This window comes from Schistocerca serialis, unplaced genomic scaffold, assembly GCF_023864345.2.
Source record: "Schistocerca serialis cubense isolate TAMUIC-IGC-003099 unplaced genomic scaffold, iqSchSeri2.2 HiC_scaffold_1261, whole genome shotgun sequence".
Classification (NCBI taxonomy): Eukaryota; Metazoa; Arthropoda; class Insecta; order Orthoptera; family Acrididae; genus Schistocerca; species Schistocerca serialis.
In genome coordinates, this window is record NW_026047471.1 from 2,742,202 (window position 1) to 2,758,813 (window position 16,612).

The 16,612-nt window shown below is 39.1% G+C and overlaps 1 protein-coding gene across 12 annotated transcripts in view; it reads right to left on the minus strand.

The window, feature by feature from the left end:
* Nucleotides 1-16,612, minus strand: part of LOC126438132 (uncharacterized) — a 1,198,954-nt gene that overhangs the window by 1,142,514 nt on the left and 39,828 nt on the right. Inside the window, exon 3 of one of the 12 annotated variants that reach the window (XR_007581011.1) lies at nt 11,118-11,264. The exons of the other annotated variants lie outside the window; for them this stretch is intronic. The gene's annotated coding sequence lies outside the window, so the exon portion shown is untranslated. The remainder of the gene's footprint in view (nt 1-11,117; nt 11,265-16,612) is intronic. 12 annotated transcript variants of the gene reach the window in all.

Here is a 16,612-nt window from a genome sequence, read left to right on the forward strand (position 1 = left end):
CCTACCATCCGCAAACTAATGGGCTTACTGAATGCCTTAATAAGACCTTGGACAACATGCTATCATTGTTTGTTAATGTTGAGCAGAGCAGCTGGGAGGGGATGCTACCTTTCGTGATGTTTGCCTACAACACTGCAAAACAAGACACCAAAGGATTTACGCCATTTTTCCTGGTGCATGGGCGTGAGGCGACTATGACAATGGACATTGTGTTTCCATTACATCTTATGGTGTGGACGATGACCACATCAGCCAGGTGTTAACCAGAGCTGAGGAAGCTTGGCAGTTAGCTCAACTCTGCATGTTGGAGGCTCAAGAAAATGATCGGTGAAGGTATGATGTGAGCTACCGCCCTGTTGTCTACCAGCCTGGTGACCTCGTTTGGATCTTCACTCTGGTTCAGAAGGTTGGTCTCTCTGAGAAGCTCCTCAGGCCCTAATTTGGACCTTATAATGTTGTAAGACAGTTGTCTGATGTTACTTAAGTTGAAGATTTTGACCCCGACGCAAGATTAAGAAAGATCAGAGATACGGTCCAGGCCCTTCAAATGAAGCCCTACAAGGATCATGCTACCCAGGGTAAATTCAAAGTTCTGGTGACAGGCAACAAGCAGAAACATGATGAACAGCAGAGTGGCAAAAGAAGTTCTAAGAAGATCACCGCCAGGGTAAGCATCAGTCATCGAGGGTCAGGGTGTGCAGTATCGATGACTCGTTCCCGGACTAGGACAACGTAACACAGAGATGCAGTTCTCTTAAGGAGGGAGCAATATCACAGAACAAGCTGAGTAGTACTGTGGTGTAGTGGTTATGATACTAAACTGTTGAAAGGAGGGTGCTGAGTTCATAACTCATCTGGATTGTACCATTTTAATTTCTATATTCGGTTAGAGTACATTCTAGAAGTATCCACAAATGTCAAGTATCACTGTACTGGAATGTTCTGTAGTTGTACATATACTGTATGTGTTCTAGCTGAGGGCAGTCCTCTCCCCACTCTTATATGTAGAAGTGCTGAATAAACCTTCATTAAGTGAAGTTAGAGTTCATCATTCATCTAAGTACACCTTCTTCTATATGACAGTATTGTTCTGAACAGAAGTTTTTAATCTACACAGTGGCAATGACTCACTCAGTGATTTGCACCCCATAAAATTACCAAATGTTAATAACCAGAAAGTCAAAACTGATAGTAAATAATGAATTATTTATCAGCAGCTATCAGCAGTTTTGTGAGTATAATTTTTTTCAAAGGCAGTGCAAAAGTTACAATACAGCTGGTGTATGACTGCCACACTAGTGGCTCTGCCTCAGGTAGGATAAGGTATGCCTGGGAAGATAATGGGAAGTTATGTGCTAGGTAAGAACTTAGAACTGATCTTGCACCTGGGTTTTTTGAAGGAACAGAATCCATTTGGAGATGGGTTGTATTTAAAGTAGAATAATGATGGAGCAAGATATTTTTTAGCTGTGGTGGATGGTGGAATACCACTTTGGGAGGAGTGGGAAAGAATACAGGTAGAATGTATATCAATCCCGAAACCAAAGATGCACTTTTAATAATGTTAATCAACAACATATTTATATTTCAACAGTGCCAATGTCAGTTCCATGTTAAAATTAGGACGCAAAATAGAAATCTCACATTCAGTCTGTGTTGGGAAAAACCAAGTTACATCAACTGAATATTACAGCACCACACATTAGCATACGACCTGATACCAAATGTCTCACATCACTGTATACTTTACGTAAGTGTATTACAACAAATTATATCCATCATTGCAACAATAATGACACCTGTAAAGCTTTGATTAGCTAATTAAGTAACAGAGTGGTACTTCGAAAGTAATTTCTTGAGCAAATTTTAAACAAACAACATAGTTTCATATTTTGATACAACCTATTTATTTAATAAAGAAACAAGTTAACGATAATACCAAGTAATGTATTTGAATCTTAAGGAAATGTTAACTACAACATCTGAACTTTAATTAAAAAGGAAATCATCATTATATATTTTCAGTTATCGTATCCAACATAAAACACTATTTTGTACAGAAAATCACAAAATCCAAGACAATCATTACTATTTATGGATATCAAGCAACACATTGGAGTTCATGAAAACATTATCAACAAAAGCCAATTTGTAATTAAGAATAAGATCAATATTTTATACTTTGCATTATTGGGTCAGAAATAAAAGATTATTTTACACTCTAAAATACAAAATTCACAATTTCAACCACAGAATATCTATCTGGCAATTTGTTTGATGTATAACTGTTGCAGCAAGAACTATTGTAATTAATTTTTTTAACTTTAAGTATTGTATTTGACTGTTTCAATAATTACCATTTTTGTTTACTTGATTATTAAGAATATGTTTATATCTGTCAGCTGCAGAGGCAGGAGGTGAGAGATATTAGTTGTTGAGAGTTTTGTTATTTACTGTTGTGGAGTGGAGGAAATTCACAATAAATACCAAGGAGATGTAAAATGGTGTTAATTTTTAGAAAGCCTGGATTACAAAAATTATGATTATTCAGGCTGCAAAGAGAGATTTACACCCTGCATTCTACATGGAGGGTTGCTAAACATAGGATGAGTATTCCATTCTACTAAATTACTCATAGCAACAAATACTTGTTTGAAAGTTCATTGCTGGCCATATTTAGAGCGTAAAGATTCATGCTTGATTAGTAGACGGTATGCTATAAGTCCTAGATAAAGTCCTTGCAGTGGTGGTTCAATCTTGTCTCCCATTGACTTGAAAAGGAGGCTCAAAGTTAGCATCTGCATCATATGAGTTACTATCACGAATCCTAAAACATTACAGAATTGGGTTTTTGTTGTTATGAAGGAGTATGTTTGAGTTTAGAAGCCTTATTGCCTCCTGGCTTGGTGTGGGAGACCAACAGAGGAACAAGGTGGAGTTCCATACACTTGATCACTATAGGATGCTGAGTACGAAGCTAGGCTACTACAGAAAGTGGACTGAAATTCCTGAAAGGATTGTGGTGTTTGAGCCAGCTATAGATATGTGGCTGACTGGTGAAATGTCACTTTCCAGTGACAATATATTATTTATGATAATTACATACAGAAGTGGTAAAAGTAAAGTACATGAGGAAATCAAACTGTGCATCTTGATGACTTGAGTTCAGTGGAGTACTGCATGATATGGTGAAAACTTTAATTTTTAATGGACTTAGATCTTTATAGGTAATGATTACAAAACTTTTTAAATTATACTACTGGTAAACCAAAAATACTACTATCATAAACAATATGTCATATAAGGGCTGAACTGCAAATTGAACATGTATTGATATTGTTTGTCTGAAACTTATCTGGGTCTAGAGTATCAATGATTTGATTAAAACCACTTAAATTGAACAGAATCTTATAATGTCAACATGTGTTACTCTGTGCCCTAACCGTTCATGTAAGTGTATTTGCAATCAGATATGCAACATATTTCTGTGCCAAATTAAGTTTATTTTGTTTGATTAGGTTAGGCCTCTAATTAAATCAGCTATGATTCACATGCGGTGTGCTGTGAGAAAACCAAGAGCACCATATAAATGAGCAAGAAACTGTGCTAAGTTTTCATACGCAGTGCTTATGTATATAGAAACATTTTCTTGTGTTTGCTTGTTTTAAAAGTTTTTCATGATAGCACCATATCATTTTTTTTTCATATCCAGTGTAAAAAATAGTCTCGAGTCCATATGGATGAGCCTTATTCATCTTCTCCAGAGCTAAGTTATTTTTAATGAATTTTTGTCAAGAACCTCTGAGGAAATAGTTTGAGGAAAGGCTTGATGTGGCAGACAGATTCTTTAAAAAAGTAACAATGCTAGTCGCAGCAGTCAACCTGCTGTAAATCTAAATGTATTTATTTATTCAGTTTCAGAGTCTGATACTTGCCCACAGGTAAAATGAATGCCATTCAATATCTCCTTTTGAGCTGAATAGAAACTGATGGGGAGGCTGAGATTTGGAATACAATGCTCCTACTGTTTCAGTGATGCAAAATATCAACCATCATTCCACTATTGCATCAAGAAAGACTTTCAGTCTTCAATGAACAGAAAAAAGTAAGTAACTGACCAGGGTGTCTGCTAAAAACCCAACCCTCCATTCACCCCAAATGATATTCTGCATATGCATGACTACTCTGGAATTCCACACTTCAGTACTTGCTCAAAGCGTTCAGTTTACAACTTTCACACACCATCTCTAATGTTTCACTATATAACAGTGCACAGGAAAATCGAACACTTAAATCTTTTCATGTGAGCTCTATTTTTCATATTTTGGTACAATGATCATTTCTCCCTCTGTTGGTGGGTGTCATCTAAATATTTTCACACATTGGAGAGAATGTTGTAGATTGAAATTTTGTCAAAAGATCTCAAATCAGTGAAAAATGCCTTTGTTTTAATGATTGCCAAGCCAACTCGCATATTATATCCATGACACTCTTTCCCTATTTTGCAATAATACAAAAGGAGCCACTCTTCTTTGAACTTCCTTGATGTCCTCCGTCAATACCATCTGGTAAGGATCCTATACTGCACAGCAGTACTCTTAGCAGAGGATGAACAAGCGTAGTTAGGCAGTCTCCTTAGCAGAGCTGTTGCATCCTCTAAGTGCTCTGCAGATAAAATGCAGTCTTTGGTTTGTTCCTCACAACATTATCTATGTGATTATTACAATTTAAGTCATTTGTAAGTACTTAGTTAAATTGACAGCCTTCAATTTTGTCTCTTTTATAGTGTAACCGAAATTTAACTGATTCCTTTTAGTAATCATGTCAATACTTTTTATTACTTAGGGCCAATTGCTAGTTTTTGCACTGTAGAGATATTTTGTCTCAACCATTCTGCACTTGATTTTGGTCTTCTGATGACTTTACTAGACACTAAATGACACTATCATCTGCAAACAGCCCAAGAGGGCTACTCGGATTGTCTCCTAAACTGCTTGTAAAAATTGGGAACAGCAGAGGGCCTATGAGACTTCCTTGGAGAACACCAGAAATCACCACTGTTTCACACTATGACCTGCCATCAGTTAATCTGAACTACAATCTTTCTGACAGGAATTCACAAATCCAGTCACACAACAGAGACGATACTCCATTGGGACACAATTTGTTTAGACGCCACCTGTGAGGAACAGTATCAAAAGTCTATTGGAAATCTAGATATATGGAAACAACACTTGAGATTCCCTGTTGGTAGCATTCATTACTTTGTGAGAATAAAGACATAGTTGTGTTTATCAAGAACGGCATTTTCTGAATCTGTGCTCACTGTGTGTCAGCAGATTGTTTTCCTCACAGTAACCTTCAAATGCAGTATATGTTACAGAGTCCTACTGTAAATCTATGTCTGTGATATGGACCTGTAAGCCATTGGATTACTCCTTCCTTTCTTCAGTAATAGTGTGACCTACACAACTTTCCAATTTTTAGGAATGTATCTTTCGCGTTGTGAGCTATTTTACATGGTTGTTAAGTAAGGAGCTATTATATCAGCATACTCTGGAAGGAATCTTATTGCGATACAGTCTGGACCAGAAAACTTATTAAATGATTTAAGTTGCTTCGTTACACCGAGGCTATCTACTTCTAAGACACTCATGTTGGCAGCAGTTCTTAATTCGAATTCTAGAATATTAACCTCATCTTCTTTGGCAAAGAAATTTTGGAAAACTGTATTTAGTAACTTAGCTTTAGTGGTGCTTTCATCGGTAACATTACCATTGTTATCACAAAGTGAAAGTATTGATTGTATATTGTCATTGGTGAACTTAAAATGCGACTAGAATCTCTTTGGATTTTCTACCAGGATTTAAAACTGAGTTTTGTTGTGGGAACTATTAACAGCATCTGCTACTGAAGTCTGGATGAAATTCAAAGAGTTTGTAAAAGTTGGCCAAACTTGTGGGTTTTATGATTAAGGAAACTGATGTCTACATAGCAAGACATGGGTTCCAACAGCCCGTGCCCCTAATATGAATGACATGAAGTTACATCGGTTGACCTCTGTCTTTGTGGAAAACTGAGACTTTAGACATGAATCAGCATCATTAGTTGCTTATCTGATTCAGCAGACTATATGATTACAATTAATTATAGGTCTCATGACATACGAGCAGAAAATTAACCGGCAAATGAAGGAAATGAAAAAATGCAACCATGTAGAAATATTTGACAACTTCTAAAGTGAGAATGTGTATTTTGGAGAAAACAGCTGTATATTGAAGTTAAATGACCCTACCCAACACTGGAAATAAGTCAAATCGATGAACAAAAATGTTGAGGGGTTGACACAACCAGCGCACTCAGTTAATAAAAAGGGCATACCCAAAGCTGAGTTATGAACATCCCTGTCATTATCAAATCGGATTTTCTCTTCCAAAGTGTGGCCTACTGAGGGCCATAAACCACAAGCACCTCATACTGATGGGCCTTCTTGCCCAAAAATGGTCCCATGCTCAAACACAGTTGAGTGCCCATACATGGTTTACCAGTGCGTGGGAGCAGCCGCACTGATGGCTGATTGCAGTCCCCCACTGGAATCCCCTCCTGTTGCAAGAGAGGCAGGACTCTGTGTCTCTGCAGGGAGATCAGTGCATACATGGCAAATTCACATTGCGCCACAATAGTTAAACGGTAATGAAATCCTAAACAGGCGTGTTTACAGTGATTAGAAGTGCAATAGTATCGAAGGAAATTGATGGAGATCCGAAATGTGAAATGATTTGTGTGAAGGTCACGGTTAGAGCAGGCTCAGACATGGTAATTGGATGCCTCTATTGGCCCCCTGGCTCAGCAGTTGTTGTGGCTGAGCACCTGAAGGATAATTTGGAAAATATTTTGAGTAGATTTCCCCACCATGTTATTGTTCTGGGTGGAGATTTTAATTTGCGGGATATAGACTGGGAGGCTCAAACGTTCATAACGGGTGGCAGGAATCCAGTGAAATTTCTTTAAGTGCTATATCTGAAAACTACCTTGAGCAGTTAAACAGAGAACTGACTTGTGGTGATAACATATTAGACCTTCTGGTGACAAACAGACCCGAACTACTTGAAACAATTAACGCAGAACAGGGAATCAGCGATCATAAAGCGGTTATGGCATCGATGATTACAGCCGTAAATAGAAATATTAAAAAAGGTAGGAAGATTTTTCTGTTTAGCAAAAGTGACAAAAAGCAGATTAAATTGTACCTGATGGCTCAACACAAAAGTTTTGTCTCAAGTACAGATAGTGTTGAGGATCAGCGGACAAAGTTCAAAACCATCGTACAATATGCATTAGATGAGTATGTGCCAAGCAAGATCGTAAGAGATGGAAAAGAGCCACCATGGTACAACAACCGAGTTAGAAAACTGCTGCGGAAGCAAAGGGAACTTCACAGCAAACATAAACATAGCCAAAGCCTTGCAGACAAACAAAAATTACGCGAAGCGAAATGTAGTGTGAGGAGGGCTATGGCGAAAGGCGTTCAATGAATTCGAAAGTAAAGTTCTATGTACTGACTTGGCAGAAAATCCTAAGAAATTTTTGTCTTATGTCAAAGCAGTAGGTGGATCAAAACAAAATGTCCAGACACTCTGTGACCAAACTGGTACTGAAACAGAGGATGACAGACTAAAGGCCAAAATACTAAATGTCTTTTTCCAAAGCTGTTTCACAGAGGAAGACTGCACTGTAGTTCCTTCTCTAGATTGTCATACAGATGACAAAATGGTAGATATAGAAATAGACGACAGAGGGATAGAGAAACAATTAGAATTGCTCAAAAGAGGAAAGGCCGCTGGACCTGATGGGATACCAGTTCGATTTTACACAGAGGACGTGAAGGAACTTGCCCCCCTTCTTGCAGCGGTGTACCGTAGGTCTCTAGAAGAGCGTAGCATTTTCAAGAAGGGACGTCGAACAGATGTGCAGAACTATAGACCTATATCTCTAACGTCGATCAGTTGTGGAATTTTGGAACACATATTATGTTCGAGTATAATGACTTTTCTGGAGACTAGAAATCTACTCTGCAGGAATCAGCATGGGTTTCAAAAAAGACGGTCGTGTGAAACCCAGCTCACGCTATTCGTCCACGAGACTCAGAGGGCCATAGGCATGGGTTCACAGGTAGATGCCATGTTTCTTGACTTCCACAAGGCATTCGGTACAGTTCCCCCCAGTCGTTTAATGAACAAAGTAAGAGCATATGGACTATCAGACCAATTGTGTGATTGGATTGAAGAGTTCCTAGATAACAGAACGCAGCATGTCATTCTCAATGGAGAGAAGTCTTCCGAAGTGAGAGTGATTTCAGGTGTGCCGCAGGGGAGTGTCATAGGACCGTTGGTATTCACAATATACAAAAATGACCTTATGGATGGCATTGGAAGTTCACTGAAGTTTTTTACAGATGATGCTGTGGTGTATCGAGAGGTTGTAACAAAGGAAAATTGTACTGAAATACAGGAGGATCTGCAGCGAATTGACGCATGGTGCAGGGAATGGCAATTGAATCTCTCAATGTAGACAAGTGTAATGTCCTGCGAATACATAGAAAGATAGATCCCTTAGCATTTAGCTATAAAATAGCAGGTCAGCAACTGGAAGCAGTTAATTCCATAAATTATCTGGGAGTATCCATTAGGAGTGATTTAAAATGGAATGATCATATAAAATTGATCGTCGGTAAAGCAGATGCCAGACTGAGATTCATTGGAAGAATCCTAAGGAAATGCAATCCGAAAACAAAGGAAGTAGGTTACAGTACGCTTGTTCACCCACTGCTTGAATACTGCTCAGCAGTGTGGGATCCATACCAGATAGGGTTGATAGAAGAGATAGAGAAGATCCAAGCAATTTCAAAGACTTATCAACACAGTAATGGCAAAAAGGTGCAACAATCAAATGATCTTACAAAACATAGAGGAGCAGGCATTAACTGCCAAAGTTTTACGTGTAGTCCATAGAGTTTCTACAACACTAGCATACTAGATTACACTCAAGACAAGTCTGTGAAATTTAGCAGCATTTACAGTTTTCTGTGTGCAAAAATATTTGTAAGGTTCTTGTAAGAAGTCTGTATGTTGTTTCTTGAAACCAGCTGCCACATGCATGGACAGATGACGGATTTTAATTTAGGATGCATGAGAGTGTATCATTCCCATCCCAATGTTTTTGTTGTAATCGAATGGAAAGGAAGGCAGATCAGAGTTTAATGGCCTGTCAACAGTGAGGTCATTGGAGAAGGAGCACAAGCTTGGACCACGAAATGATGGCAAGGAAATTAGCCAAGTCCTTTTCAAAGGAACCATCCCGGCATTTCCTGGAGCAATTTAGGGAAATGAGAGAGAGCCGGAACCTGGATGGCCGAAGGAAATTTGGACCGTCATCCTCCAGAATGCAAGTCCAATGTGCTAATCACGGCACCACCTCATTTGGCGCTGCCAACATTTATAGTTTAATATATGATATGATACAAGATACATGTATACAGTATGACCTGCAGATGCTAAATTGTGTATGAAGTATTTTGATTAAAGGATTTACAAAAGAAACGTAAAACAAGAATAGGGACTGTAAAAAAAGCTAAGACATGTAGTTCGCTCACAAAGGCGTCAGGCCCTCTCATGAAAAAAGGATCCCATGTGCATTGACAAGTGAGTGCACTATACAGAGGTGACAGGCAAGAATGTGGTTTAGCCAGTGCCTGGGAGCAGCCGTGCTGGGAATATGATGTCACTAATGGCTCGATGTAGTCCCCAGTGCCAGCTACTCCTCTTGCCAGACAGAGAGGACTCTACGTTTCTGTAATGAGATCAGTGCACGTAGTGGGACTTCACTCTGTGCCTAGTAGCTATCCTGGGAAAGCTAGTGTCTAAGCTGTGTTAACCAGAAGTTTCAATAATCAACTACTCCATAAAACATTGCAGCTATCAGTTGTGTTTAACTATTTACGTGGGACACTAGATAAGATGCAAAACTTGAAAAGAGTTATTGGACACTCAGTTCATTGCTTCCCAAAACAGATGGTAGGATAACATTGAGACAAATTTGTGTTCTTGTTCTGAATACAGAATGGAATCTGTCAAAATGTTGCTCACAGCAACAGGTATGTCACAGACACCACAAACCGGCATATCTCATTCATGCTGGAAAGGGTCATGTGCTATGGGACGCTGCATAATGTTAGTTCCATTCCATTCTCTTAGACAGATTGGAAAGATGTCCACTATTGCCTAGTAACAAGTCTTCCCCTGGCGCATCTCGCTGGTTTGTATGCCCTATCATTCGTTCTTGCGCTAGCATAAAAGTGTTCTTCTGAGGTACGATATGGTAGCATGTAATCTGTCTGGTTGCTGAAAAATAACTGAAATACATGATGTGGAACATCATATTTGTTGTACTCTGTCAAATTCAAATACAATGTTAATTATTTTAAAAGCCATGAGAGAATAGCCATGGGGGTTATTAATGCCATCTCTGGATTTGGACGTTCATCTCCATCATGCCTAAGTTTGTGTGGTGTCTGTTTGACTGAATTCGAAAGGGTCTAGTTCCTGCTCCATAATCTATGAAGGCATGTCCAGCTGATATTCAAGAAACTAGATTAAATACAAATAACTGATGGAACGTCATATTATAAGCGTGTTGGAACTTTCAAAGAGCAGAGAGTGATGGCTTGCCAGCTCTGGTACTTAATGCTAACAGTATGGCTAGTTCTTCAAGCACGTGTATCTCACCAAATGCCCCATCATAGATTCTATGTAACGTTGTTAGATATGGTCTATGTTGATCCAGAGTCACACAGTGGTGGTGCACCTGGGGTTGAAGAAAGGCTGTACAAAGCAATAAAAGGGAAAACATGATTGTACCCCTTGTCTTGCCACAGAGGAATTCAATACACTCAGAACCTTAATTTTTTTTAAGAATTTTAAGTTTATTAACTAGCTTGGTTTCTCATAAAAGGTGGGACTGAGGAATAGCTCTTATACTCTGAAACTGAGAACGGTGTCTCCCAGACTCATATCCTGTACATTATAAAGATGACGCATATGGTTAAAATTCATACACACCTATTCTTAGTGGAGAACTAAAACCCTCTAGCTTCCGTCACCACAGTCTTTTGTCTCCTCAGCTTGAATTATATTTGATAGGTAGTGCCTGAAAGAGAGGAGCCAGGGGGGAGGATTCTTCAGTTTTCCACAACTATATGGCAATATCTGCAAAACAGAAATCAGAGTTTTCTATTACATATTGTTTTATAAAATCCGGAAAAATTCATGGTGTTAAAGCCATCACCATCTAATGGTTTCTGCTGCAGTCTTTTATTGAATTTTGAAACACTGATGAACGCAATTTTTCTTACTGATAAAATCTGCGATGCCATACAAGGGTGATGTTCTTGAGGACAATATTATGGAAATGGAAGAGGATGTAGATGAAGAGGAAATGGGAGATATGATACTATGTGAAGAATTTGACAGAGCACTGAAAGACCTAAATCAAAACAAGGCCCTGGGAACAGACAACATTCCATTAGAACTACTGATAGCCTTGGGAGAGCCACCCCTGACAAACCTCTACCATCTGGTAAGCAACATGTATGAGACAGGCGAAATACCTTCAGACTTCAAGAAGAATATAATAATTCCAATCTCAAAGAAAGCAGTTATTGACAGATGTGAAAATTACTGAACTATCTGTTTAATAAGCCATGGCTGCAAAATACTAACATGAATTCTTTACAGATGAATGGAGAAACTGGTAGAAGCTATACTGTTGGAACACGTGGGGCAATACTGACCCTACAACTTATCTCAGAAAATAGATTAAGGAAAGGCAAACCTACATTTCTGACATTTGTAGGCTGAGGGAAAGCTTTTGACAATGTTGACTGGAATAGTCTCTTTCAAATTCTGAAGGTGGCAGGGGTAAATTACAGGGAGCAAAAGGCTATTTACAATTTTTACAGAAACTAGATGGCAGTTATAAGAGTTGAGGGGCATGAAATGGAAGCAGTGGTTGGGAAGGGAAGTGAGACAGGGTTGTAGCATATCCCCGATGTTATTCAATCTGTATACTGAGCAAGCAGTAAAGGAAACAAATGAAAAATTTGGAGTAGGAATTAAAATCTATGGAGAAGAAATAAAAACTCTGAGTTTCACTGATGATACTGTAATTCTGTCAGAGACAGCAAAGGATCTGGAAGAGCAGCTGAACAGAATGGACAGTGCCTTGAAAGGAGGACATAAAATGAACATCAACAAAGGCAAAACGAGGATAATGGAATGTAATCGAATTAAATCGGGTGATGCTGAGGGAATTATATTAGGAAATGAGACCCTTAAAGTAGTAAATGAGTTTTACTCTTTGGGGAGCAAAGTAACTGATGATAGTCAAGGTGGGGAGGATATAAAATGTAGACTGGCAATGGAAAGGAAAGTGTTTCTGAAGAAGAGAAATTTGTTAACATTGAGTATAGATTTAAGTGTCAGGAAATCGTTTCTGAACGTATTTGTATGGAGTGTGGCCCTGCATGGAAGTGAAATGTGGATGATAAATAGTTTAGACAAGAAGAGAATAGAAGCTTTAAAAAGGTGGTGCTACAGAAGAATGCTGAAGATTAGATGGGTAGATCACATAACTAATGAGGAGGTATTGGGGGAGAAGAGAAATTTGTGACAAGAACTTGAGTAGAAGAATGGATCAGTTGGTAGGACGTATTCTGAGGCATCAAGGGATCACGAATTTAGTATTGGAGAGCAGCGTGGAGGGTAAAAATCATAGAGGGAGACCAAGAGATGAATACACTAAACAGATTCAGAACGATGTAGGTTGCAGTACATACTGGGAGATGAAGAAGCTTGCACAAGATAGAGAAGCATGGAGAGCTGCATCAAACCAGTCTCTCGATTGAATACCACAACAACAACATTACTCTTGTTCCCCATGTAATTAAAGTGAACTGACGGCTGGTTTTCCCATGGAAAGTTCTGAATCATGTGGGCAGTGAGAGTGGATAATGAGGAACATGTGCTGCCATCATTTAGCACTGCCACAGATCGGGATGCGCACACCGTCTGTTATGACTGGTTCAGTCACATTAGGAAAATGTTCAGCAGTATGATGCAGATAGCATAATAGAATTCTTCTTCAGTCTACAAGATTCACTGTGCCTGTACCTATGTTTCGTCACAGCTATGATGCAGAGACAATTCTCCCTGTTGTGTTTCTTATATAATTTTACACCGTATCGTCATGAATGAAGGGTCGAAAACCTCATTAAGTGAGAGTTTTTTGTACTTAGTGGACGACAACTATGAATACTAAGTGGATGCACAATACAGAAACTTTTTATGTTTACTGCTGTACTTTCTCCCCTCCCAGTTTTAATCCCACAGGATGCTACATTTCTGAGTAACCAGGATTTACTGTGAAGGCAATGAAAATTGTCTGGACTAGAGTCTGGATTAAAATATATTTTGTAACTTCTTTGCTTCTGCATCTTTTTGAAATAATCTTTCATGTCTGTGATTTCTGTTAAAGTGTTTAGTTTCACTGTTGTAACACATTACAAAATTGAAGGCATCCACATCACGACTTATGGTACAGGTCTGCAAGCGCTTAGCATGTTGGTATCATTGGGAAAAACTGGAAACACACATATCATTCTTTCACCTTTTTGACAGTCAGTGAAAATTATTCCACTTGTGTGAGAAACAGTTTCTGACGAATCAAGTCCTTGGTAAGATTTCAGTATGGCTTAAGTGAAATAGTACAATAGTTTGACAGACTGTTATGTGATGATCTTACGTTGGTATTCACTCTCATGCCCAGCATGTATTATGTCTGATCACTGGGACTGTTGTAAGTCTTCTAATCATCCACGCTTCCTACTGATGTACATCATACAACTGTGACAGCCCTTTGATGCTATGTGGCGTGTAGAATGTACAGAGCTTAATATGGAAACACTGCGAGGTATGCATATTTGAACACAAATGCAGATTGTAGTAAAGCCTGCAGACTGCAATACTGTATTTGATCACGAACTGCACCTGTGCAATATCCTCCATTCGTTACAAGATTCACAGTCTGGTGCATTATGTCAGAGCTAACTAAATTCAAATGTGGTAACATTGTTGGTGCTGTTATGTTGGGTACTTCCATAACCAAAGGAGGTGAAGTGTTTGGTGTTTCGAGAGGCACTGTATCAAAGATATTTTGTACCGAATACAGGGAAAGTGAAAAAACGCCTTCTGCCAAGTCACAACATGGACATAAGTGTGTGTCGAGTGATCATGATGTGTGGTCTTTGAAGGGGATTTTGAAGAAAAGTAAGAGGATGACAGCTGCAAAGTCAGTGCAAAACTGAATGTCACTCTCACGAACTCTGACAGCATAAAAACAACATGATGGAAGTTACATAAGCAGGGAATTGGAGGGCAAGCTAGAATTTCAAAACCACTCATAAGTGATGCAAATGCCCGTAGCATGAACATTTGGTGTCAAAGACATAATACCTGGATTATGGAGCAACGGATAAATGTCATTTTGTCTGGTGACTCAGATTTCACATTCTTTCCAACTTGGCTGAGTTTACTTCCCAAGAGTGAACATGATGGGCATATGGTGATGATATGAGCAGCCGTATTATGGTATTTCAAGAGCCCTATAATTACTTTGCAAGGTCTCGTTACTGTCATGGATTATGTGACCAGTTTGGCTGATCAGGTCTAAAAAATGTTCAAATGTGTGTGAAATCTTATGGGACTTAACTGCTAAGGTCATCAGTCCCTAAGCTTACACACTACTTAACCTAAATTATCCTACAGACAAACACACCCACCCATGCCCGAGGGAGGACTTGAACCTCTGCCGGAACCAGCCGCAAGATCCATGACTGTAGCGCCTTAGACCGCACAACTAATCTCGTTCAGCTGATCAGGTCCATCATATGGTAAAATGAGTGATGCTGTGTTGCAAGACAACAGCGCCCCTGTTCTCACTGTTTGTGTAGTCCAGGACTGGTTTTATGAGCATGAGAATGAAACTTCTCTTGCCACCAAAGCCACCAGATCTCAGTATTATTGAGGCTTTGGGGTCGATTTTTGAGAGAAGGAAGTTTGGTTGCTATCCACAGCTATAACGATTTCCTGAATTTGCCACAATTTTGCAGGAAGGATGTTATAATATTTCCTTGATACCCATACAGGACCTGTGTTTGTCCATTGCAAGATGAATGGAAATTTCTTTCGAATGCCACCAGTTTTCTGACACTGGTGTGGTAATGTGTTGTATTTTCAGTATTTTCATATTTTTGTTCACCTCTGTACGGTACAGAAAGTCTTGATGTAAATTTTCTTGACCAAAATAAATGTTAATTACCACGATGTTTTTATTACAATGTATTCATACGTTGACTTGAAAATGGTACTTCCTGCAGAAAGTAGTCTACAAAAATGCATTGTTAACTGAAAGCAACTTCTGGTGGTAACATGTATTTCTAGGAATAGATTAGTGCAGTGGAGAATGCTTTACAAAAAGAAATAAAAGGTTTTGTATTAAAAGGTGGTGACTGAGCCTGTCCACTACTGATATTCAAAGATATCAGGACCGCGTCGCTTGGTAACGTTTACCCCAGCGGCCTTCTAGGCGGTGGCGAGGCATGTGATGAGGCTTTAAAGTCCTGTATGTGCATTGGCTCGTGGTCTTGGCACCTCCACGGAATGCAAAGGTGAGTGAGTCTTGTGGGACAGCGAGGAAACTGTTCACATGTGAAGCTGACACACGGTGATACCTCTAACGAAAGCTCGGCAGCAGCATTTATGGTAGATGTTCACAAGGTCATCTGCATGTGACGTGGAGTTCAAGCAGTACTTTCGAGTTTAAACTGAGCATTGTCTGGAAGGTGTTATGCTTGCCAGCTCAACTAATTCACCATCAAGATAATGAGCAGGTGTTCGCGCGCACGCTTGAATGAGCTGCTGTAACGTCCCCACAGAAAATACCCTCTACCACGCACCAATTAATCATTGTCAATCAAACCATCCACATTCATTCACTTTGGAAAAGTATCTGATCTGATTTTCTCGTAACATATGCGGCGACAGCTAGACGACGCCAAAGTATTTTCTAGCGCGTTTATTCTTTGAAATAACAGAATGCATATATGCATTCTCCATGGTTGTTAGAGTGGTAACTAGGACAGCTTCTGGAGTAGGAATTCAGGGATTGACGTATTTCTGAGAGATAAATATTCTGATTTTCTTCTCACTAAATCGAGAGAATTAACTTGTGTGCCACTAGCGGTTTGTTTGAATAGAAAGAGAGTGTAAACGGAAAATAATTAAGATGAGGAATCACCGGAGATCTGGACATGTAATGGAGATGGATTTAATACACAATTTCCTTCATAAATAAGGTTTGTGACTTTTTGTTCCGGAGTGAATGAACGAATGAGTTTTTTTCTGAACCATTTGATGATCACGTTGGCCCTGTAATTAGTGGGGAAGTTTCAGCTGTGTCGAAGAGAGCCTGCAATCACTGAGTCTGTGTTAAATCGTCC